This window comes from Alligator mississippiensis, chromosome 15, assembly GCF_030867095.1.
Source record: "Alligator mississippiensis isolate rAllMis1 chromosome 15, rAllMis1, whole genome shotgun sequence".
Lineage (NCBI taxonomy): Eukaryota > Metazoa > Chordata > Crocodylia > Alligatoridae > Alligator > Alligator mississippiensis.
This window is the reverse complement of record NC_081838.1, coordinates 8,441,704-8,467,053: the sequence shown is the minus strand read 5'-3', so window position 1 is coordinate 8,467,053 and position 25,350 is coordinate 8,441,704. Positions and strand designations below refer to the sequence as shown.

Here is a 25,350-nt window from a genome sequence, read left to right as displayed (position 1 = left end):
ATGAGGCTCCACAGGCCCGGTTTTCTGGCTCTACGGGTCCAGGCTGACCCAAGTGGGGGCGTCCTTCCCTCTGCAAAGCCCCCGCACCCCTGCCGCAGCACTGAGCAGTGCGTGGGGCCGCGTGGCTTTGCGAGCCCTGTTGGGATGTAACTCAAGTTTATGCCTCCATAAAAGAAGCACCGTGTGAATTCTGTGTGCCTCCATAATATCGTTGGCCTGGAAAATTTCAGGCATCGAATCGCTTTATAGATCCTGGGCACTTAACCAGACCTGAGCTTGTGGGGGGTGGGGGGGAAGGGAGGGAGGTTTTGGGGGGGGGCAGAGACGGACAAGCAGAGAATTTGGTACGGATGCTTCTGGGAATGGATTCCATGGCTACGGTTGCCTGGGAAACCATCCCCCCCACATCCTCTGCACAGGAGAACTGGAAGTGAATGACAATTTGGAAAAGCAGCAGCAGAGAAGAATCTAGGAGGCCTTAAAGAAGATTGATAGGAAAATCAATGCGTCATAAAAACCAGGTGACTCGGCCCTCCTGGAAGGAGGGTGGGTGATCACCCCACCAAGCCGACCTGGCTTAGCAAACAGGCAGTGCCATCATTGCCGGGTGCTTTTCTTCCACACTGAGTTTAATTCACACCTCACACCGCCTGCCAAACCAACAGCCCCCCTGCCCCATGCTCTCCCTGCCTGCCTCGATGCCGGGGCGCTGGCTCTGCATGTGCACAGTGTCTGTGTGCATGTCTCTGTGCATCTGTGTGTGCATGTCGGCGTGTGTACATCCATGTGCATGTGCCTGTAGGTCTGTGTGTGTCTGTATGTATGGCTATGGGCATGTGTGTGTGTGTGTGTCTGTCATGTATCTGTGAGTCTGTGTGTATGTGTGTGTATGTATGTCTACGTGCAGGCACGTGTGTCTGTGTGCATGTGTATGTGTCTATGTCAGGTGTCTGTGTATGTATAGTTATGTGCATGTGTGTGTGTGTGTGTGCCTGTTTGTATATCTATGTGCATGTGTATATGTCTGTGCAGGTATCTGTGTGTGTATATCTTTGCTCACGTGCATGTCTGTGCATGTATGTCTGTACCTGCGTGCATCTGTGTGCACGTGTCTATGCGTGTATGTCCATGTCATGGATCTGTGAGTCTGTGAATGTATGACTATGTGCGTGTGTGCGCGTGCCTGTGTGCACGTCTGTGTGTGTATGTCTGTACTGTGTGTGAGTGTCTGTGTGTATGTCTTTGCACACGTGTGTGTGTGTGTCTGTGTGCGGGTATCTTCATGTGTATATCTATACACACGTGTATGTCTGTGTGTGTATATCTGTGCCTGCGTGTGTCTGTGTATATGTCTATGTGTGTACATGCCTGCGTGTGTATGTCTGTGTCTACAGTTGTGTCAAACACAGCACAGCCAACACCGAGCAGCAGGCTTAGGTCTCAAGCCGGTCACTTTATTTTCACCCCAAGGCCTTTTGGAGAATCATATCCCCTAAATAACACCCCCTTGTCTTTCCCTCACCTCCCCTGTCACCCCATGGGTATTTAGGAGGGGAGCGCATTCTTGTAACAGCCTTTTTTGCCATTCCCCGCTGATTACAGGATCACTGGGGGCTACGGGGGGTTTTGCTGGCAGCTGGCCGAGGCTCCAAAATTCATGGAGCGGCGGTTGGGGGGGGGGGATTGCGCCGGGCTCTTCATCTGCTTTCTGCACTGCAGCACGGTGCTCCGTGGGATCGTATAATGGCCCTGCAGAATGGGAGAGCATAAAAGGGAAAGAAGGGGCTGGGCAAGGTCATTTGCTCGAGTGGTAGGTAATCCCATTTCAGGCCAATCTGTCCCTCAGGACACGTGAATGGTGGCTGTTCAGTTCCCCCTGCCACCTCTCTTATCCTGCCTGATCAAAATACATAAGCTTGGTGGAAAGGGAGCAGCAGCTGCCAGGGGTCTGGGGGGCCAGGACACCCCCCAGTGATGCACCTGCAGGCTAAGCATGTGCAGCCTTGGGGCAGGCCTCCCCTCCCTGCTCCGCGATGCAGGGTTCGGTGTGTGCACCCCTTCATGGAGCATCCGACGGCCGCCCACTGCTACCCAACCCCGTCCGTCCATCCTCCTACAGCCCCGGTATCTACCTATCTGTTTCTCTGTCCCCATATGCAGCCCCTCAGCGGCAGGACATGAGTCTGAACAGGGAACCCACGAGCCCATCTCAGCCCCTTCTTCCCTGCAGTGCTGGGGTCAGCCGTCTTTGCCCCGGGGAGTTGGGTTTGAAGACAGGTCCTGAGCAAATGGCAGGAGACTTGGGATCTGTGTGCCCAGCGGGTGGGACCATAGCACGTGCTGGCCAGATCTGGGTTAGTAATAGCAGCAGTATAGACCTGGGCTAATTGCCTAGGCAGCCGCACCTGCCTTGATGCTGGCTGATGAAGTCTGCCCTAGCTAATTAATTGACTGAATAGCTAACCCTCTATCCATTTAGCCCCAGCTATGAAGCAGACTGCAGGCCAGCCAACCATTCACACCTGTCCCCTGACTGTCTTCTGGATGGCTGGTAACTCAGCATATGCTTTCCAGACCTGCATTGTGGACTCTGTCCCTGGATTTCCCTCCAGACCTGGTCATTTAACTCCCAAGGCCTGACCCAGCCCCTGCCTTCCCTCAGTGACCTAGCCATTAGGCATGGCTGCCTACCACTGAGTTCCTTTACAAGCACCCCCCCCCCGGGCTCCAGTGCCCCCTGCTGGCTGCTGGGAGTGGGTGCAGGGAGGACAGTAAGGGTTAAACGAGTCATTTTGCATGTGATGGGAGCTGCTAGAGATCAGGGGAACTCTGGGACATGCTGCTGTCTCAGTGCATTTGGATGAGGATATAGGATGGTGGTAGATGAAGAAGGGCATTTGTGTCTGCAAGCTTGTAGAGAAGAATGTTTCCAACTATTTAGTTGCTGCAATAAAAGATATCAACCTTGTCTGGGATGGTGTTGTCCATCTGCAGCTGCTGTGGGCCATTTACAGGACTCAGCTCCTATGATTGCCCTTGTATCTTTGGAGGCATGCGAGAACTTCCTTCCAGGCAATTTCTTTGTTTTGTTTGTAAATAAATAAATAAATATATGTATATATAGATGTATGTATATATATAGATGTATGTATGTATATATATATATAGATGTATATGTGTGTGTGTATATATATATACATATACATATATACATATACATCTATATATATATATATACACACACACACACATATACATCTATATATATATACATACATACATACATCTATATATACACACACACACACACACACACACGCATATATATATATATATATATATATATATATAGGTTAAGAAGGCAATGATCAGTGACTAGAAGGGGTGTGTGTGTATGTGGTCATTGCCTTCTTAACCTATGTGTGTGTATATATATATAATATATATATACATATCATTGCCACTGATCATTGCCACCTTCTTAACCTATATATGTATATGTATATGTATATCTATAGCTAGATATAGATATATATATCAGCTCCCATCACATGCAAAATGACTCGTTTAGCCCTTGGTGGCAATGATCAATGACTACTAGGGTGTGTGGGTGTGTGGGTGTGTGTGCGCGTGTATATGAGGGAGGTGTGTGTGTGTGTACACACAAACACACACACACCTTTTAGTCCAGGGGCAGACAATTATTTCAGGCGGAGGGCCGCATACTGAGTTTTGGCAAGCCATTGAGGGCCGCATGACAGGCAGCCAGGGGCAGATAAATATTTTCTAAATTTTGGGGGGGCCCCGCGGGCCGGATAGAATGGGCTGGCGGGCCACATCTGACCCGCGGGCCGCATTTTGCCCTCCCCTGTTCTAGTCACTGATCATTACCTTCATAACCCACCATAGGAACCCGCGCACTCATTACAATTCTCACAACTGCGGAAGACCCTCGAGCATACCCATCCACAAGGCATCATTGCCCTGTCCCCTGGGTTTAAAACTCAGTTCATCCACTGTTGCTTTCGCTGGAGGACCCATTTTTTCCAGACCTTACTCTGACTCTCCAGCTCTGTCGTGCCACATCTCCAAACCTCCATCAGCTCCTCCCTGCCATCCCCTTTCTGCAAAGGGGATGCACTCTCTGCTTTCTGTGAGCCTTCAAGATAGCACAGCACTTCTTGGAAGATTAGGAACTCCCAACCCCCACTTTGCCTCCAAGGCTGTGTTATGTGTCAGCTCACCATGCTCTGCCCCAGAGGTGGTTGCATTTCAGGGCCACTCAGCAAGTGATTTGCAACGAGCCCTGGAAGGCCAGGGGCCGTGCGCATGTGAAATACGCTCGTAAAGTGTCACTTCATTTGGGATTTGTTTTCAGGCAGCTTTTCCGCTCTCTGCCTCCCGAGATGGGAGGATTTTTGCAGCCGGTGGCAACGAGGAATTTTAAACCTCCCTCGTAATTTTTCGAGATCTCACTCATTTCAATTGTCACCGCTGCAAAAGCTGGGATTGCTTGCTCTGCTGAGCCGGAGACCTGATTCAAATCTTTGGAGGTCTTGGGCTTCTTTTGGCTTAGAGGGAAAACACAGTCCACCTCTGCCTCTGAGAAGGCCGTGGGAACTGGGGGTCGCAGAGACTAAAAGCTCATTTAGGGGTGAAATCAGGCGTCCTATTTTTTGCCACCTCTTTTGGGAGTTGGTTGAAAAATTGTTGAAAAGGGGTGGAAAAATTCCTCTGAAATGCTTCCTTTTTCGTTCATATATTTTTGGAATATTTGATGGTGTGTTTTTTTTTTCCTTGCAAAAATCTCCCCTCTGAAAGGATTTGCAAAATTCATGAATTTGGCCCTGTGCATATTGGTGGTGGGGGGGGGGGCGGGAATGGATGGCAATACATGCTATATTGTTTGCTTTATTCTTCCACTGAAAATAAAATGCAAGGTGAGATTATTTGGATGTTTGTACCAGTGGCACACACAGGAACAAGGCGTCTGAGATGCCGTGTGCTGGGCAAATGTAGATCAACATGTCCTTGCTTCAAATGCTCAAAATCTGAGTGTTTTTTTTTCCCTTCCCTGATGGTAAATGGGATGCTCAAATCTGCTACCAGAGGCAAGCATTGAAGAGATTCAAATCTGGACATTTAGAGCCCCTGGGATTTAGATGTCTCGCTCTCATTGGCTTCAGTTGGGATTTAGGCGCATAAATATCTGTGGATATAAGTGGTCATCTCATTAAAGGAGCCAGAACTGCCCTGCTGCTCTGTTTGTACAGCAACAAGCCGTTAGGCTGTGATTCATTAACAAATTACTAGATGCTACTAGAATAATGATGGCAGTGGTGATACCATGACATTTAGACTGTTTCATGGCTTGCTCTTGGTCTCCGACAAGAATATGAGATTCACTGCTTTCTCATAATGACCACGGTGTGCAACTGTGCATGCACACATGTGCGTGCCCACTCTCAGACATTTTCGGTTTTGGAAATGAGCACTTCCGGGGCTTTTTAAAATGGTTTCCCCTCTTTGTTCCCCTCTGCAAACTCCACATGAAACTCAGTTTTCTTTTTAGGGGAAACGGCCGGGTGTTTTATCAAAACACAGATATCAGTGGAAAATGTTCGACTGGCTCTAGAGCAGGCCAGGTCCCCGGTAGTTTCTCCAGAAAATGGAAAAGGAGACGTTCTGCCTCCGGACAGGCTGCATTATGTTCACTGGGGATAAGACTCGCTCATGCGGGATGGCTTTTAAAGCGGCTGTTAAAATACCTCTTGCCCGCAATGAAAGGCTTCTCCGATGCGTTTCTGTGAGTCACGGCCAACCCGGCTGATTTTCCCGGACCGCTCAGGCCGTGATGGTTTTCAGGGTCTCGCTGGGACAGAAAGGAAGAACGTGGCGCTGAGCTGCCGTGGCGCGACCATTTTGTGCCGCAGCCGGGTTATAAAAGGGGGCTGGAGTTTAATAAATAACTAGAGGCCTAGCAGCTCCTAGGTGCTAGGACTGCAGCAAAGTTCGGCATCTCTGAGCCTGCCGTTTTAATGGAGCGGTAGAACAGCTACCTTTTACGCCAGGGCTATCACGTACGTCTGTGAGCCCACGGGGTCAAACCCTGCTCCCGTTGAAGCTGATGGGGTCCTGTTGATTTTTGGCTGGAGATGATAGGGGACCCACAGGGGTTTTGATGCCCTCTAGTGGTCCTTCTCAGGGTAATACCTCAGGAAATGCTTATGGGTCAGCGGTTCCTCCGACTGAATGCTGCTGTCTAATCACGCAAGCAAACTCTCCCTGGCATCACGGCTTATCGAAGGCATTGGCTTGGTGACTCCTTATCACAATAATTCATGATATAGTTGCACAATGCACTTTGTGAGGTGGTGGTGATGGGGGTTGTTCTTCTATGCCCATTTTACAGATAGGGAAACTGAGGTGCCAAGCAGGGTTGGATCCAGTAAAGGCCTTATGCCCACAGAAGTTGGGTGCTGAGCCCTGGGAGTAGGACGCCGAGCCCCAAGTGAGTTCTCTGGCAGCATGGCCTTCTAGGGGAGATGGATCCCTAGGCTGCAGAGTCAGGCGCCCTCTTGCTTGTTCCCTTTCTGGCCCTTTGATTCTTGGCTGCCCCACAGCCCCGTCTCTTGAAGGAGAGGTCTGGAGTGTGGCCTCGTGTGCTACTAGCTCTAGCCCTCACCTGGGAAATGGGAGAAGTGAGTTTAACTCCCCTTGGGCTAAGAGCCCAGACCTCCCGCATGCTGGGGCAGCCCTCAAACTACAGGGCCATTGGGCCAACGGATGGGCCAGCACCTCTGCTGCCCCCGGAGACCCATCGCACGCCAACTCCCAGTAGGGAGACGAGGCGCGGTAAAGCAGACGTGAGCGGAGAGGACCGGCAGACATCGTGAGGCATGGATGTGCAGATGCTCCTCTGTGCTTAGTGCTTTCTATTGGCTATGACTAGGTGTCTCCAGGCTCATACAGAGTATCTAGGTCCCTGAATCACTCCATACAGGGAGCCTAAGTGCCTAAACCGGTCAAGCTGAGGCATGAACACCACGTGCCCCCGGAGGCTGGGGGGGGATGGCAAGCTCCCGCAGGCGGCGGCAGCGCTGTTGGTGGTGGGAGCGTGGCAGAGGCAAGTGGGGAGCTCCCAAAGGCAGCCACGGCACTGTCGGTGGTCTGTGACCACCCGCAGATGCCACCGGTCGTGTTGGCAGTGGCCAGCAGCGATCGCGGACCACCTGCAGATGGTGTCGGTGGCAAGGGGGAGGGTGGCGAGCGGTGACCGCCAGTGCCTTTTCGTAGGGGGTGCACTGCCACACTCAGGGGGTGCATGTGCACCCGTGTGCACCCCCTATGCATTGCCAATGAGCTGAGGTGTCCTCCAGAACGGGAGCGTAATATTCAGACGCTGTCGTGATGAAATGTAGGTCTCTACCGGGCCTGCCCGGAGCCCTTCAGTGCATCCACTCATGCCTTGACCACATTTCTACAGAAAACCAGCTGTAGAGCAAGGATTTGAACCTCAACTTGGCAACCTGGGTCCGGACGTCAACTGAGAGGCTGCCCCTTTTCTCTCCCGGGCAAGTTCCCTTGAGTAACCACCTCAACATTTGGCTCCACATTTCCACCACGAGGCCGAATTCGGAGCTATCAACAACGTGGCGCCTCGAAAGCCAGGTCAGCCTGTGGCTACCAGGCCAAACACTATGGCTACTGCAGGCTTGGTGGCATTCGAGGCTCTGCACAACCCAGCGCCTGCCCTCGCTACATCACTCGATCCCCAGGGCTGTTGTCATGGGCACGTTTCGGATCCGAGGAGCCCGGTGGCGTCCCAGGGAGGAAAAGCCCAGGGTATTTTTCACCCCAGTCAGCTAAAAGCTACAACGGGAGGAGATTAGTTCCACCCGCCAACGCAACAATAGGGAGAAGAATGTGAGCCAAGCGCGCTTGGAAATGAATATTTAACAGAGAAGGGAACTCATTAAGATAGTTTGATTTTTATCTCCATTATGGGCCATTAAATTGGCAACAGGTCACCCCGAGTCAAAGCGGCGGAGGAAATGAGAGTGCCTGGCAGAAAGAATTGCGCCGTGAAGGATGAGGCGGCACTGGACGAAGGCCGAAGCTTAGAAACCCAAGGAGAACCGGGCTGTTGCTTTCCCAGGCTTTGGTGCTGAGTTATAATCCAGTTCTAACTCTGTACCTGCCATGGATGAGGGCTTCGGCTACTTAAGCTGCTTTGGTTGTGCAAAATAGGGTCCCCCCAAAAATGCATGCATGCCTGGGTCCCCCCAAGAATGCATGCATACCTAGGTGGCTTCTACCTGTTTTTTCCGGCTTTGCATCGCTCCACTGCTCAGGAAGGGCATGAAGTGTGCCCTGGGAAGACAGGAGCTCGCAGCTCCACGGGGATCCGGAACAGAAGTTCAACAAACTGATTTAAACTAAACCAGTTAGGTCTGATGCTACATCCATCCCCATTTTTCTTAAATTGCTTTTGGCCATTCTGAAAGTGGTTTATGCGCACTGAACTTCTGTCATGTTACAGATTTGAACCGGTTTCCAATCACGTGTAACTTCTGTCCCTAGCCCAACAAGCCTCCTGTTGGCTGCCAGGGGGCAGCAGAAGCCTTATTACGCACAACAGAAGGGCCAGCACTGCTGGCAGAAGATGGGGGACCTCTGGATGGGGGTGGGGGGAAATGCACTCATTACCATATGTTCTCACATACAACGTGCCCCCGAATATAATATGCATCTCATTTTTTAATGCCACAATGCAGCAAAAGCGATCTTGCCTTATAGTAAGTAATTAGATGCAGCAGCAAGGGAGCAGAGCCTGCTCATTGTTGTGAGTCCCTGCCAGTTGCCTGCAGGCTTTCCTATCACTTTAGCCCATAACTGGCAGCAACTGCTCTTACCGTATTTCCCACATATGATGCTCATTGCAATTTCCAGCAGTTGTTTTAGGGGAAAGTGTGCATTGTGTATGAGACTATATGGTATTTTGCTGGTGAAGCGATGGTCCAGGCACTGAGCAAGCAACATGATGTGGGTAGCAGCTTACTCTGCTTTCCTTACAGGGAACAGACTGCCCACAAATCCCAGGTTAAAGACCCCCTGGCAATAGGATTGCTATAAGTCAATGGTGTATGGGGAAGCTGGGCTAAGAAGTGAGAGACGTGGGTTCAACCCCGCTTCTGCTAGGTTGCTGATGCTAGCACACAAGACTAGAATGGAAAGGGCTGGGATGTCATTCATTTCTTTGCCACTTGCCTGGTGGGTGACCTTGGAAAAGTCACCTTACCTCTATGTGCCTCAGTTTCCCCATGTATAGAACTGAGAGGATGGCACTGATCTCACCTCCTTGTGAAGCCCTTTGAGATATTTTGCCACAAGCACCATATTCAGGCAATCAAACGCTCTCCTCTGTGTCCTCTGGGTTCATTTGGGCTGTGAATCACCTGGCATCGTTTTGGACTTGGTTTCTGAATCAGGCCCCCAAAACCTTTGAAACGGGGAGTAGCAAATAGCCAAAGAGCTAGGGTATGTTTGCAAATAGGTGCTGTCTGTGCAGTCATGGCAAGAAAAATCCATCCCGGGAAACCTCTGTGAACTGTGAATAATAAAGAAATCTGAAATGAAAAACACTTCGGCCATCCAGCCCCTCAACGATTTCCACATGAAACTTTTCACGCACAGTTTGCTCATAACCTAGAGATTTTCTATTATTTTGCAAGGTTTCCTGCGACATTTTCTTCATCTGCAGCAGCAGCACAAATGGCACGTACCTAAAGCCTGGATTTTGGCAAGAAAACACAGCTTGCAGTGGAAAAAGTCGATTTTTCGGACAACAAACGGAGCATAAAAGTATGACAAATCCCTGGAAATATTTTCCAATTCAGGAAGTCCTTTCTCTGTATTGTGAGTAGTTTTGCCAGTGAACAATGGCGAGTGAAGTGTCCTGCTATTTTCGGCCAGCTGACTTTTCTACCCTAGAAGCAGCTTGCTAATGTAGTCGCACGGTTACACATATACGGGCAAGCCTTTGCAGTGCAGAAGGAGCTTTTACAGGCAAAAGGATCACTTTGTCCAATGCAGCTTTAATTTCGCGAGTAACTTAAACTATACGGTTGTTATAGCACATCCACATCGGGTGCCATAGGAATTTCATTAAAAAAAATAAAAAGCATGCGTCCTAACCTGCCTTGTTGTACACACAAAGGCTTCCAGAATCAACCTGCCCTTAAAATGGCTGACACAGAGGATGGAGACTAAGGTATAAGCCACCTTTATCCTGGTATAACTGTGTCCACACTTGGGGGCTGCAATAATAGAATTAAATCTGGAATCATGCCCGAAAGAGAAACAGTTCTGCCCATGTGAAATCCCTGCGGCGAACATGCCTGGGGAACAGGTGCTGATCTTGGGTTGATTCAGAAATCAAAATGAATTTTGCTTGCTTGACTTCCCTGCCTGGGTCCGGTGACAGTAACGCCGATCTCCAGCTTCTCAGATTAGTCGTAGCCGCCGTAGCGGTGGTATTTCGATTTATATTCCACCCTCTCCAGAATGGCTCAGAGAAGCTTCCCATACGCGCCAAACACCTTGCAGGTAAGAAGTTCAGCCGGGCCAAATTTGGCTTTTCTGTAATCCGGCTGCAGTGTGAAGGCATGTCTGAAGTGTCCTGTTTTTATATGGTATTCGCTTAAATAACAAAATCAAGGCTGCGTGCTAATTACAAGTGAACGCAAAATCATTTAGTGAACCAAACAACATGCGTCTTACCAGCCTAGGTCACGCATGGCTCTCATCCCGGGGGTATCTGTGTCTCTCCTAAATGGATTTTAGTCTCCCCAGATCCTTGGTGAGTGAGGAACGAGCTAGCCCTACTCCAGGGGTAAAGGTGGATGAAGTGAGGTGCCCAAGGTCACAGAAAACATCTGTGTCGGAGCTGGCCGCCAACGTAGGGTCGCTGGACTTTGTCTAGCTTCCTTTTCTGACTTCTCTGTGCGGCTCTTGATGATCTTCAGGGATTAACCCATAACGCATTGGTTCTTAACCTCAGCAGACTCAAGCGTCACCCCAGCCCCCCCTCTTTGCTTTCATCACCCTGGGAAATACTAGAACTGCTGCGGCAAAGAAGTCAGATGGACCGCAACGGGGCAAAACGCTTCAGACACTAGATTCCCATTAGAAATCGTGGGGTTTCTCTTGTAAATCATGGGTAGGTAGTTGTCTGCCCATCTAACGGGGTAGTATTGAGAGGCCACCTATGGCACCCTTAAAAGGATCTCATGGCACCCCAGGGTGCTGCATGGTTGAGCATCACAGACCTAACTCCTGGAGATCGGGAAGAGACTTGATGTTGGGGCTGCTTCGGTGGGGTTTCTCTGCCCTGCACGGGACCACTTGGTACGGGCCACTGTCAGGACAGCACCCTGGGTGCAGATGGACCTTGGGTCTAACCCAGTCTGGCAATTCCTCTGCGCTGCACATCGCTGCCTTCTCTCCGCAGAAGCTAATTTACTGCCAGGCCTCGCGCTGTCTCTGGAAGTCCTTGCTAGACACCGCGGAGAATGTTTTACAGATCAATAACCGATTCCGTGTGCTCCCTTTGCGCCGGCCAGGTTGCTACCTTGAGCATCGGGAAGCTGCAAGTGCAGGTTCCCATGGCAACGGCAGAAATCTGCATTTCCTCCCGTTTCCACGTAAAAGCTGCCATTTGTATGCAAGAGGGCGAGCGGCGGCTCTGAAATTCAAGCAGAAAATTAAACGCCAAAGTCAGAAGCGCAGCTCCGGGCTTGATTATCTGGGACGGGGGAGAACAACACAGTGCTGCTGTTATTTAGTGGCGCCCTTCTGCGGGCTTTGCAGGGAGGAAGGACAGAGACAGAGCAGAAGGGAACGTGAAGAGGAAAGGGATGGGAAGGACACGGTTCCTGCCATCCAGGGAAATTAAACCTGGGGGAGGTGCCTCTCTGATCTTAGGGGACAGACACACAGAAAGGAATAACTGATTAGTTCTGGGACAAGAGATGTAGGTAGGTAGATAGGTAGGTGGGCAGGCAGGCACACTCTATGTATCTGTCTGGATGCATGAATAGATAGATAGATAGATAGATAGATAGATAGATAGATAGATAGATAGATAGATAGATAGATAGATGACAATTCACATCTGTCTCCATTCGCACACAGCTGCTTGCAGAAGTAGCCCAGTCCTGGCACTCTGACAAGGCTTGGGTCTTGTCACCATCATGGGGGACAGGCAACACAGGGGCAGGGCTGTGCTGGACCCCACCTGCCCCCGAGCTGGTTATGGGTGCTGGTGTTGCCTGAGCCCAGAGCAGGCTATGAGCTTGGAGTTGTTGTGTCAGGTGGGTGTAGGGGCAGCATTAGATGGAGAAGCTCCTTGCACTCTCTCATGCTGGGACTGACCCTGTTCAGCCCCTGGGTGTCAGACGTATGGGCCATATCTGGCATAAGGGACTGCTTATTTTGCCCCTCCAGGCTAGAAGAGTTGGGGATAGGGCTAGGGGCATGGCTAACCACATCATTCAGGACCTCTGGGCTCCAATGGACGTAGCTGCAGGCAGCAGGAGGGGCAAATGAGGGCTGTGCAGATACAGCCCTGGCTCTCCCCACTGACGCTTGGTCCCCACCACCATCTCCAGACCTCTACTGCCATCCCTGCACCCCCAGCACTGCCATTGGCAGCTGCCCTGCAAATCTTGCCTAGGAGAAGCCCCCATGGTCTAGAACTGGCCTGGGGCCTGGGGTTTGACATCCCTGGTCCCAGGGAGCTGACCACAGGCTTCAGCGGAGAGACAGGGGATTGATACCAGGCAGATCCCAATGCAGCTGCTTTGATTCACACCCCGCACTGGGAACGGCCCAGTGGTGCGGGACCTGTGACCTTTCACACCAGCAGCTGGTATAGCCCCCCTCAATGTCCATGCAAGGGAGGGCTGCACCAGGCTTATGTTGCCTGCAATGCTCCCCACCCCCCCATAGCTTGATTGTAGGGAGCTGGTTGTGCTTAAATAACACTGGGGTGGGAATTCAGGGCATCAATTGCCACCCGTGCCTGCCTCAGTTTCTCTCAGCCTGCAGTGCCAGGGTGGACAATGCCCAAGTAGGGAAAACTGGGATGGAGCCACAGGGGGGAAGGGGAAAGCAGCAGAGGAAGGAGCCTGTCAGGCCTGGGGGGTTTGAGGAATAGCCCCCACAAAACTGTCAGCCTTGGCCCCTCCATGCCCAGGTTTCTCAGCTGGATCTGGCTCAGCCTGACAGGGACCAGATCCTGGCAGTGTGGAAGGGGAAGGTGGGGAAAGGCTATCGATTGAAATGAAGTCGCTGCTAACAAGCCACGCACATACCGAGACGTTCTCCACCCCCAAGTCTGCACCTGCCGGCGCTGTGCCGCGGCTCCTGGGAGCAGAGCCGTGGAGCCGGAGCAGCTATGATTTACTCACTGCTGCTCACTCCCGAGACATCTGCCTCTTATCGCGGCTTTGCTCCTTTGTCCTGCTCCCTCTCCCCTGGATTTTAGTAGCGATGGATCATTGCATGCTGAGCAGCCCCCTGCATAGCTTCAACCCCCGAGCACACATGCATTCGGTTTTGTTCTTGTCACAGCCTCTCAGTGCCAGGCCGTCCACCCAGCAATGAGTGACAGAGGAGCTGAGAAACAGTACGGGGCTGGACAGGGATCGATCCAGATGGGGTGGCAGTGCTGTGGCCGCACTCCCCCTTCAGATTGGATCACACCCTGGGGGCTTTTTTAAAGTCTCCAAAACAGGTAAAAATTCCCCTCCATCCTCAGAGGCAGGTCCCCTCCCTTCCCCTTCCCCCAGTCCGCCTCCTCACCTGCTATTGCTTTTCCGACTGCCAGGGGAGGCTTCAAGGCTGCCCCTGGGTGGGCTCAGCTGGGAACAGCGACAGCAGCAGAGGCAATGGGTTGGCAGGAGGAGCGGGTTGCCAAACCCTAGATCCATCCCTGGCGCTAGACCACTGGTTGTCAACCTTTTTAGATTTGAGGCCCCCCCCTTTAAGCTTGAGGCACCCCTCAAGAAAGACCAGCTCACTCATTTTTCAGCTACGGAAAAATAATAGAGCAGCGTTTCCATTGCAAAGACCTCAGAAAGACCACAGCAAGCCAGAGTGTATTTAATGCTATGGATTCCTATGTGAAATCTCTGGGTTTGTCTTGCAAATCGCGTTTGCTCGCCTAACAGTGCTAATATTACGTATCATCCTATGCCCCCTTGGTTGACAGTCACTGGGTTAGACAGATAAATGGGTAATACATAAGGAGAGGGAGCTATGTAGGAAGTTATAGACACACCTATACGCAGAAGACCATGAAATATGGGAGAGGCAAGTCTTTTTGTGGGTGATACCTTTGATTGGCCCAATGCCACAGGTGGGCTAGATTTAGACAAGCTTTTGATTGCAGCAATTTAACAGACTTGCAGACCGTTTTAGACCTAGCTGGGCCTGCTTTTTTCTGGGACCTGAAGAAGAATCCCCAAAGCTTGTTAGTGCAACCAGTTGGTCCAACAAGATATAAACCATGAGAAACCTGGCCTCTCGCGTAGTTCCTGGATCATCGCGGCTGCAACATCCCTGCAGCGCTACCGCGGGTCTGTATGCGAAGGCAGAGAACGTGTGCACGGGGTTACAGACTGGAATAAGGCTAGACAGAAGTGCAAGGGGACAGACACTGCGGGGACACAGACAGCAAGGAGACAGGCATTCAGCAAGCAGCGATGATTGAGTGGCTAGTGCCTCGCCTGAGCCATCCTGCTGCGGGGCCGGAGGGTGCCTGGCTTTCTTCAGAGCCTGGTGACAGCAGCGTTTCTTCCGCGGTGACTTGTTTTACAGACAGGCCCTTGGCTCCGCGGCTTTCCAGGAGTCTCGGCTTCTCCGCGACTCCCCAGAGGACCCGGCTGTCTCCTCTCACCTAATGGCTGAAGGAGAATCCATTTCCCCGGGCGAGTGATTTTTGCTCTTGCCCGACATGTGTCTGGCTCACCGGAGCCGAGACTTGGGAAGCAGCAGCATCACGTGCAGCCCAGTACGGACACTGCAGGGGCTGCCCTCAGCGAGGCCTCCAGCTTTAACAGGCTGAGCTATTTCACACCTCAAAGGTACCTTCAGCCATCCGGACGCATCTGTTTCGTGGAAAGATTCCTGGCTGCCTTTTTAACGGCGATGACTTTAGCAGGCTCCTGATTTCTGTTCCAGCAGAGCTGAAAGGCTGCAAAAGAGACCAGACCCCGCCAGGCTGGGTGACATGTGCTCCCTCAATGGGCTCACGGCCGAACTCGACACCGGATGGGAGGGGAAACTGAGGCACGAGTCGCACCCAGCTCAGTGGCAGAGCCGCGAACAGAATCGATATGGTTGCCGCACCTAATCGCTCCTCCTCCCTGCCTTCTGCCCTTACAGGGCTGTGGCAGTGTGACCCGGGGGTTTTCTCCCCGCATGCTGACGAGCACAGGATTAGGCCCTACCTTCTGGTAGGCATCAGGGTAACCTAGAGTCCTAGCTCAGAGCTGGAATAATAAAGATAATAATTAGTGATATTTTCCAAGCCAACTGGGACCCAGCATTTATGGGGAATTTTAGTATGCACAAGGAAATAAAAATTGGGAAGGATTTGGGGTCTGGAACATGGACATGCTGAACTGCGACTGCATCAAAACCTTTTGGTGGTTGTTCCCATTTTTTTCCATTTAATATTAATGTTAAATATAAATGACTATTATTCCAAGGCCTTGAATAGCCTGCCATCGGAGGTGGTTTAAGCACCTACTTTGAATGCCTTCAAGAGAAATTTGGATGGGATCCTATGACCCCAGCTGACTTCCTGCCCCTGGGGTGGGGGGCTGGACTAGATGATCTTCCGAGGTCCCTTCCAGCCCTAATGTCTATGAAATCTCTGAAATCTCTGATATTCAATAGTGCGTGCTCTTAACAGGGTAGGGCCATTATGGTGCCTCACTACAGCTCTGGAAGTATGAATCCAAGCCCTGCTATAGATTGCTGCCCCCAGGTGACCCAGTTAAAACTTGGGTCGTTCAGGCTGGGGAATCAAAGACAGCTGGATACGATGCCAGGCACATGCCATTGGCTGCAGAAGTCAGCATGACTTAGCCACACTAGCCACAAAGGGCCATTCAGTGTGGTTGGGCCCCTGACTTTATAATAGCATGTTGCAGAGCAAAGCATTGGAACAGGTTACCCAGAGAGGAAACCTTGGAGGTTTTTAAGACTTGTCTAGACAAAGCCTTGGCTGGGATGATGTAGTTGGGGCTGGTCCTGCTTGGAGCAGGGCGTTGGACTAGATGGGACCTCCTGAACTCCCTCCCACCCTCATTTTCTATAATTCAGTCAATAATGACATTATCTCAAGCGACTGGAAACAATCAACCAGAAACCAAACCTTCTGATATGGCTGAAATGAAGCATTGCAACATTTCCCCCTCAACAATTGGGTTGCAATTGTCACACAACGTCAGAATTTTAGCAAAAACTTTTTTTTTTTGGATGGAAACTGTTGAAAATTCACCCCCCTCCCCTCCCCGCACTATTTTTATATTCACAGGCAATTGTATGTCATTCCTGCCCCTTCTCATTTGTTTCAGGGGCGTGAGGGTAGGTAGAAAAAAATTAAAATGGACCCCAAACTTTGGAGATGAGCAAAACAGGTTTTTTGAGACGCGTCTGTTCGTGGGATTTGTGTATTATCGACTCCAGGCACTCAGAAATCCTGCAAATGTTTTAAAGAAATTATTTGGGGGTGTTGGTTGTAGCTGTGTTGGTCTAAGGACACGGGCAGACAAGGTTCTTTGGGTAAATGCTATATCTTTTCTTAGACCAACTGAATAGTTGGAAAAATTGTTCTTTGCAAGCTTTCGGGTACAGACACGCTTTGTCAGGCAGAGGGAGAGTCAGTTGTATTGTGCTCTCCGTATGCCTGAAGAAGGGTGTTTGTACCTGAAAGCTTGCAAAGAACAATTTTTCTGGTCTAATTAAAGAAATCCTGCAGCTCCATGAAAACCAGTGCTCTTCAAATTATTCTTCTTCATCTTGTGCTAACATCCACAGACTGCCGTCTTTCATCAGGGATAGAAAGATCACTCCCATTCCACGGCGATTGCACTCCAAGTATATTTGCTTTTTGGTGCTTGAGCCACATCCGCTTTTCTCTGCAAGCACAAAGGCCATCAGCCTGGCTTAAAGAAACGAAAGGAGGAATGTTCCTAATTTCACGTGACTCCAGAAGCTGCAGCTTTAAGCAATAAACTCGTGAGAGCTGGCGGCAGCGTTGTGCCATTAGCTGCAATTGGGGTTGGGTTTCTAAAAGCCCTCATCGCCCAACAGTTTCTGATTGTGCAGAAATCTGGGTTTTGAAGGTCTAGGCATGAGCTGTCATTTAAGGTCTATACATTGAGGTCTCTTTGCCTTTCTTAATAGGTCCGTCTTTCTAGGTCCTGTTTTCGGAAGGAATTTTTCTTCCCCGAGTGATCTGTATCAAACTCGAAGGATGTTTAACTGAAGCTCAGTCTTGCATATCCTTCTATACGTGTCTGCATCCTGTGTTGTTGACATGCTCTTGGCAGCCGTGTTTTATGTAATGTTTCACATCCTGCCTCGACATAACTTGGCAAAGAGGCCACATTCTCATTAACGAGGGCTCGTTTCTTTATGGGGGGGAAGACAAAAAGTTGCAACCTCCTGTCTGCTGTCAAGGAAACAGAATTCATGACAGTTGAAAGAGGGTAGGGATGACTCAGGGTGAGATGTCAACACAACAGAAAGCTCTCCTTGAACAGGAAAAAAAATGGAAACATCCTCGTGGCGTGGTGTCTCGCACTCGTTCTGATTAAGAGCCATTCAAATAATTCTCTCCTTGACAAATATGTGGTACCGGCGAGCGTGGTTTTTAATGCACACCTAGATCAAGGTTCAGCTGATGAAGCAGAAGGCACTCTTTCCAGCCCTGTCCATCAAGAGAAGCGATGGGCAAAGACCTGAAAGGACCTGAGAAAGGAAATTACTTGCTCTTTTGCTTGCAAAGAAAAAGCTTGAGAAGACACGCCGGTGCGCTCCCATCAGCCTGAGTCTGCAGAGAGCCTGAAACAACAGCTTCTAGTTATATGAATGAAATGACAACTTCTCAGCGGACACCCCACTAACACCAGTTCAGCAGAGGACAGCAGGAGCCTGAAGTTATGGGCTTCAAGGTCTGTTTAGACGGTTAGATTATGCCTTCAGCCACGTGGCCCAAAAACTCAGCAAATTTCAGGGTCTTAGGAATAAAAGGAGGTGATAACTCCTTCCACTCTCAATGGCCCTGCCATCCCTGCGTGTCCTATCAGCTCTATAGAGGCAGACGAAGAATTGATGCGTTGGTTCCCCATGAACAGAATTGCCCATGGCTTTTGCCACCACGAGCAGAGAGAAGTTAGCTGCATTAATCAGGCAGATGGCAGGGAAGATATACATCTTATAGATGAACTAAATAAGATACATATACAGCCCAAGCTTTCATGAACTCAGGGTCACTTCTGTCACGTCCCCAGAAGCAGAGGAAAGCCAGGACATGGCTGTGGTGACTTCTTTAAAGCTGTAGGACACAGAGGGTGCATCTGCATGTTCATTAAAGTGCCATAGTTACTGTGCATTAAGTTTAGTACTAGGATGACCAAGTGCTAAATCAGTGCGCAGTAACTTGTGCTATTGCTCAGTAGTGCCGGTGCATGGTTTTTTTGGACATTAACTGTGCAGTAGCTTAATACTACTACACAGTAACGTATTAGCGCAGGTTTTGCCCGGCACGTTACTGCGCAGCCTTATTAGGCTACTGAGCAGTTAGCATCTTGTGTAGACAAACCCTGTGGTGCTCTCCTGATAACTGCCAAGGAGCAGAGAATCGTCCTACAATTCTGGCTTGGATTAACCAGAAGGCAGGGCAGATTTGCACCTTATAGACTGACTAAATCAGACATGCATAGCATATGCTTCTGTAACCTGTGGGCTTACTTCATGAAACACTGGATTAAGCAGTTGTGGAGGTAACCGTATGAGAGGCTATCTTGACACACTGATACTTGGCCGTGATTGCAAAGCACCAAGGGCTGATGGGTTCAAGCATCCTCCAGTTTCAGGCCTGACTAGCTGATCGGATATAAGAGGTAACTCAGGAGAAAAATGTTGGCAGAATAAGCCTCAATGTTGCTCCAAGGGCAAAATTACAATCAGGGCAAGATTTCCCATCATTTCTAATCCTGGGGTGTGCAACGGATCTGGAAACAAGACAGAAGAGGCTGTTTCTCTAAAAAAAGGATGGCTGGCTTATCTCGCTAGGGATAAATTCTGCTCTCTGGTTAGCTAATGGCCTGGAGAGTCATTTCAAATGGTAGCTATATCCCTCTGTAGCTACACATGCCCAAACCCAGCAGACTAGCACTGTCAGGCGGCGTGTTGAGAATAAGCAAGCAGCAGACTAGTGCTACTGCATGACATTTGCTTTTCTGTCCCAGGTGACTGGAGAAGTCCTTCAAACAAGGCGCTGGGATGCAATAGCGAAGTGCATAAATACTGGGCTTTATTGCTCACGGGGAAAATGTTCGTATCAGCGCCCGAGTCACCTACATTCAAAGATATTAAGGAGAAACAGGACCGTTATGATCATCTGCCTGGCATAACACAGGGCATAAAACCTCACAGAGGAATTTCTATGTGAAGCCCATAACTTCCACCGGAGCTAGAGCAGGTTTTATGCTTCTAAGTATCTAAGCTGCTTTTTGAAATGGGACCTCGATTTCTGAACCACTTGGCACTTCTGAAAACAGTTCCCTGTGTGTGTGGATAATTTGTTGGTGGTGGGGGTGTGGGTGCTCCTTGTCTCCCTGGGGACCCAGTCTGCAGAGGCTATGAGTGTGCTAGGGTCTCAGCTTGCTTTAGACTGAACTGAAGCAGCTCACATCTTTCATTCGGGAGGTTCTGGGGATGGTCACCTGCCCACCAGGCAATATGGCAGCCTTCCCAAGTGCTCTTCACCTGCTGAACTGAGAATTAAACAATCACAGAAAATGAGGGTTGGACGGGACCTCAGGAGGTCACATCTAGTCCAGCCCCCTGCTCCAAGCAGGACCAGCCTCAACTAGATTATTCCAGCCAGCTTCCCAAACTTCCCAACAGCTTTAACAGCAACTTTCCCAATAACAACTTTCCAAAATTTAATAGCAGCCTTCAACTACCTGAAGGTGGGCTCAAAATGGGACGGAGCTGGACTATTCCCAGTGGTGGCAGATGACAGAATGAGGAGCAATGGGCTCCAGTTGCAGCAAGGGAAGTTTAGTTTAGATATTGGGAAACATTTTCTCCCCGGGAGGGTAGTAAAGCATTGGAACAAGTTACCCAGAGAGGCGGTGCAGTCCCCATCCTTGGAGGTTTTTAGGACCCAGGTAGACAAAGCCGTGGCTGGGATGATGTAGTTGGGGCTGGTTGGAGCAGGAGGCTGGACTCGATGTGACCTCCTGAGGTCTCTTCCAACCCTCATAGTCTATGCTTCTGTGATTTGAACTTGCCCAGAAAACAGGGTGGGATCCCTTTGTCTTGGGAAAGATGGGAATTCAAGAGGAGAGGCCTCCAAAACCTTCCATGTGAGAGTTGCGTGAATAAGGCAACTCATCTTTGGGCATGACGCCCAGAGCAAACCTATCATCCCTCTTGGGGAAGGCCAAACCAATGCAGGGATTCATAACAGAGCAGGCAAAGATACTTTGCACGTGTTTTTCATTAGTCAGGAGATGCACCTTTCTCGTGCGTGTAGGCGTAAATCCTCCCACCTCTCCAAAAAGGGATGATTTATTTCTTGTCAGATATAAAATTTCGCTGCTATCAACAAGAAACTCCCCATCTGACAAAACCTGGAGTGTTTCCTCAGGGTGCTCCCATGTAGATTCAGAGATAAAACAGATAAGCAAACCAAGAAACTAAAAGCAAACATCCCAGAAACATGGATTCTCCCCAACCCCTCCATAATTCAAGCAGGTTGTCATCTTTCTTGGCGCTGGATGCCAGATTGTTGTCCGCACAGCTCAAAAGGGCACATTCAAATTAAGATCAAATGTGGGGTTTTTCCCCTTAAAAAATATTGAATTAAAACGAGGTTTGGTTGAAAATGTTGGACCCAACGTTGGGCGTCCAACAGAATGAAAATGTTGATGGTAAACGGCAGCTCTCTTAGAAAATGTTCGGGAGTTCCTCAGAGGTTGCTGCAAAACTGACTTTTCAGCCAAATTCTTGAAAGTTTTCAGCCAAAAGTTTCTAGGTATTTTTCTAGGGGGAAATCCTCCAAGTTCCTATTTTAATTTCTGGGAGAGAAGTGGTGGGTGGTAGTGGTGAGGGGAACAGTGTATTTTCTTGCATATAACATGTACCCTTTAAAAAAACACAAAAAGCAATTGCTGGAAACTGGAGTGCACAGCATATGCAAGGAAATATGGTAAGCACAGTTTCTTCTGCTTGCGAGGCAAAGGTGACAATAAAATTTGCACCTGATTCACGGGGATGTGAACAATGTGCAGGCTTAGCTCCCATGTGGCTGTTACTCTGGGTGCTTATACACATGCTCCAGGAGGCCGGGGTGGAGGGAGCTTTAATTAGAGTGGCTTGCCCAGAGCATCACATGTATCAGCGTCCCCACACTGAAAAACGGAGGTGGGGATGCTTTAACTAAATTTGATCGAACGAGCGTTAAAGTGCCCCCGCCGGCATTTTTCAGTGCGGGGACGCTGATACACATGACGCTAGAGTCTGCTGGAGCGTGGACGCTAGAGTCTGTGACTAATTACCATGCTCCAGGAGACTCGACTAATCAAGTTTGCTCCGATGTGCTGTAATTATGCGTGTGTACAGGCACCCTCACTTACTTACAAGGAAAGATCTTTTTCCCTTAGTGCTGCCTTTCAAAAACACGATGTGCATCCTATTCCAGGGCATGTTGTACATGCGAAAATATGGTAGATTCTGAACAGATCTAGTTAAAAGCCCATGCAATGTCTGCACCAATCCTGGAGTCCCCTTGTTAGTTTTGGGGGGGGTCCAACAGCCCCCCAGTTTATATTTACCGAGTACTTTTCACTCCCTTCTTGCTCCAACCATCGTGCTCTCATTCAAGGTGCTGTCACCGCATTCATTCAGGTGATCGGCTTCTGGGAATTTATCTGTGACCGGCCCCGATGCAAAGCCCTACCTGAGCTACTGTGTCTTCCCCCACTGCTGTGCTCCCTGTACTGGGAGGCTGGGACATCTGCAGCATGTCCCATGGGTCTTTGTGCTCCATGATCCTTCACCCCTAGATGGTGGAAGGACTTGTGTGGCCTGCTGGGCTCCCCAAGGAATTGTAGGAAGACACTGGAGAATGGTCAGCTCTCAAAAGAATTAGCCTGTGTTCTCACTGCCTCATGGGGGGGTGACAAGCATGGGTGAAAATATAACCCAAGCCATAAGTTGGACCAGCCAAAACTTTGGTGCTGGGGGGTACTGGCCTACAGAAGTGGGAGCCAACCTTTTTGCTCCCTGAGTGCCACTCCAAAGCCTTTCCCTTACCCGATCTGATTTCTGCTCCCTTCCCTGTGGTCCCTGTCTGAGCTGCTGCTCTGCTTTCTGCTCCCTGCCTGCTCTGCCACAGAGCTGCCTGTCGCCCTACTCTGCCACCTGCTGCCCATGCTACTTATGGTTGGCCGAGTAACATCCCGTTCATTCAGCGATGAAGAGAAACAATGGAGCTAAAATAAAACTGACAATCAGGGGGATTCTCAGATACTTCGATTTAAAAATCCCACGCACTGGGCGCGTCTACATGCTCATTAATGCTCTTGAAATACCATCCATCCGGGAAGAGCACATACCAACTGCTGACACTTTCTTAGCCTGACGAAGGGTTTTTGAACCCGAAAGCTTGCTTAATAGCTTTTCTCCAACTATTTGGGTTGGTCTAATAAAAGATATCAAATTCACCCAAGGAACCTTGTCTGCCTGTGTCCTTAGACCAACACGGCTACAACCTAAACCCCTGAAATACCGCGCATTTAGTTTCATGCTTGCTTAATAAAGTAGTAACTAAATGCGCAGTACCCAGAGTTACTGCGCAGTAGTGCCGGCACACAGTTATTTAGTGACACTTACTGCACATTAGCCTAATAACACCGCGCAGTAGGCTACTAGCACGGTTTGTGCTGCAGCGTGCATCTACATGAGCCGCTTATGCGCATTAGCCTGATAACACTTTATGAGGCTAATGCGCAGGAAGCGTCTCATGTAAACATGCCCAGATTCATTGAACAAACCAAACAGGAGGGGAAAAATCAGAGAAAACCACATACCTTTTCTCCAATCTCTTCCAGTTGGAGAGATTTTTAGTTGCTTCTTGTGGGAACAGTAGGTGAAACACTGGCTGACAGAAGCGGGGGCTTGAAACTGGCAGTGTCCCTTTAATATTTCATTTTTATTTCATGCAGTAACTGACAAATTGTTCAGGGTTTTATATCGTATTCCTCCAGGCAAGGTGGTGGCAGGGATGTGCTTTTTTCGTGTTACCTGGGAGAGAGAGAGAGAGAGAGGAAAAAAAAAAGTTGTAAAATAAAATCATAAAAAAAAGTTAAAATACTCCAAAAGAACAGATACTCCAGTAATGAGCACCACAGAGATGCCTATAAAAGCTGAGACAGGCTGGAAGAGAAGCGATAGCAATCTCAGATCTGAACCCGATAAACCCAGGAGCCAAACTCTTTCTGAAAAGTGCAGCCGAATTCTCACCGGGGAAGGAAATCTCCCCAAGTTCCCACTGCGAATTTGGAAAGAAATTGGGGTTTTGTGGATCAGGCGCTTTGATAAAAACTTTCCTGTTGCCTTGCATTTATATTCAGGGGGAAAGTTACCTTTCCTAAAATTGAGCTTGGGCTTATGATTAAACAACACAGTTTACAAGACGAGACAGCAGGGGATGCGTCAGGTGAGGATGCATAAAGTAATCCTTCGAGGATTATATACATACCTAAGCCCCTTTGAACGTACCGCCACACACCTGCATCTGTGCATGGCTACGTGAGTTTTCAGAAAGCAAGCTATCACCCGTGTGCCCTCGAGGGGGCGATACAGGAAGGAAATGGGAGAATTTGTCAGGCGATGGGAATTTTTGAGATCAGCTTCTGACTGGAAAGGAAAAGTCCTATGCCTGGTGTGACTTTGGTCGGGGCATGTATATCCAGATCCTCCAAGTTATCTAACCGATTCCCATACCTCTCGCAGCGGGGCTTCATTAACGGTGGAGAAACGACCAGGTTTTGTGATAACAGGCGGTCACAGAAGTATCCAAAACAAAGCGACAAAGGTGAAAACTAGCTTAGCTCTCTCACAGCCTCCAGTTTAACTCCTGGCAGGGTTTTCTTTTTCGATGTGATGGACTGATCGATATATTTGCTCTCTTTTCGTTCATTTGACTCACTTTGGGTGCATCTACACGTGCCAGTTTTAGGCGCGATTAGCCTAAAATCGCCCATTTTTAAGGCGCATGAAGGGCATGGGTCTACATGTGCGCACCCTTAATGCACCTTAAAAATGGAGATGTGAGGCTGCTTGAGCCTAAATTTGAGACCTGCGTAAAGCAAGTATCAAACGTAGGCGCAAATAGCTAAAGCGCCTTGGCGAACGTGTAGACACACTAATGCGCACTAACACGGTGTGTGTCCAGCAACTTGGGACTAACTTTAGTCCCAAGTCGGTCTGCACACCTGCATTAATGTGCATTAGTGCATGCATGTGCAGGCATGCACCTAAATCACCTTAATGTGCAGTAAGCTAATGCACATTAAGTTTAGGTGTGCGTAAATGCACGTGTAGACATACAGTACCTTTTTTTGCTTAATAAGCCCCCCTGTTAGCCCTTCCTTTTGGTCAGGGCAGCTGGCCCATGCTGCCTTTCCTTGGCCATGTTTTAAGCCTAAATTAACTCTGGGTGGTTTAGCAACCTTCAAGAGGAATGACGCTGATGGGTGGCTGTTTTGCTCTGGGGCTCCCGGTGAAGTACCTAGCCCGTACATGAAAGCGCTTCACTTCATGGTAGTCGCCTCCTCCCTGCAGAGACAAAATCTCTTCTTGCTTTATGAGACTTACTCATACTATTTTGAGCCTTTTGTGGTCTGTTTATAAATATCGCAGCCTATAAATAGTTGTATAGGGAGAAGAGAAGCCAAGAGGGCGACTTTGAACCCGAGGGAGGTCCAGAAAGTGGAGGGTGAAGCCAGACCAATTCAAATGGGAAATAATGTCTGT

At 49.5% G+C, this 25,350-nt stretch overlaps 1 long non-coding RNA gene across 1 annotated transcript in view; it reads right to left on the bottom strand.

Moving 5' to 3' along the window:
* Positions 1–13,871: 13,871 nt before the first annotated feature.
* The window catches only part of LOC132245663 (uncharacterized), a 56,820-nt gene continuing 45,341 nt past the window's right edge, over positions 13,872–25,350 (bottom strand). Inside the window, exons 2-3 of the long non-coding RNA XR_009457364.1 lie at positions 23,403–23,616; positions 13,872–15,259 (exon numbers count right to left, since the gene is read on the bottom strand). This is a non-coding gene — a long non-coding RNA (uncharacterized LOC132245663). The remainder of the gene's footprint in view (positions 15,260–23,402; positions 23,617–25,350) is intronic.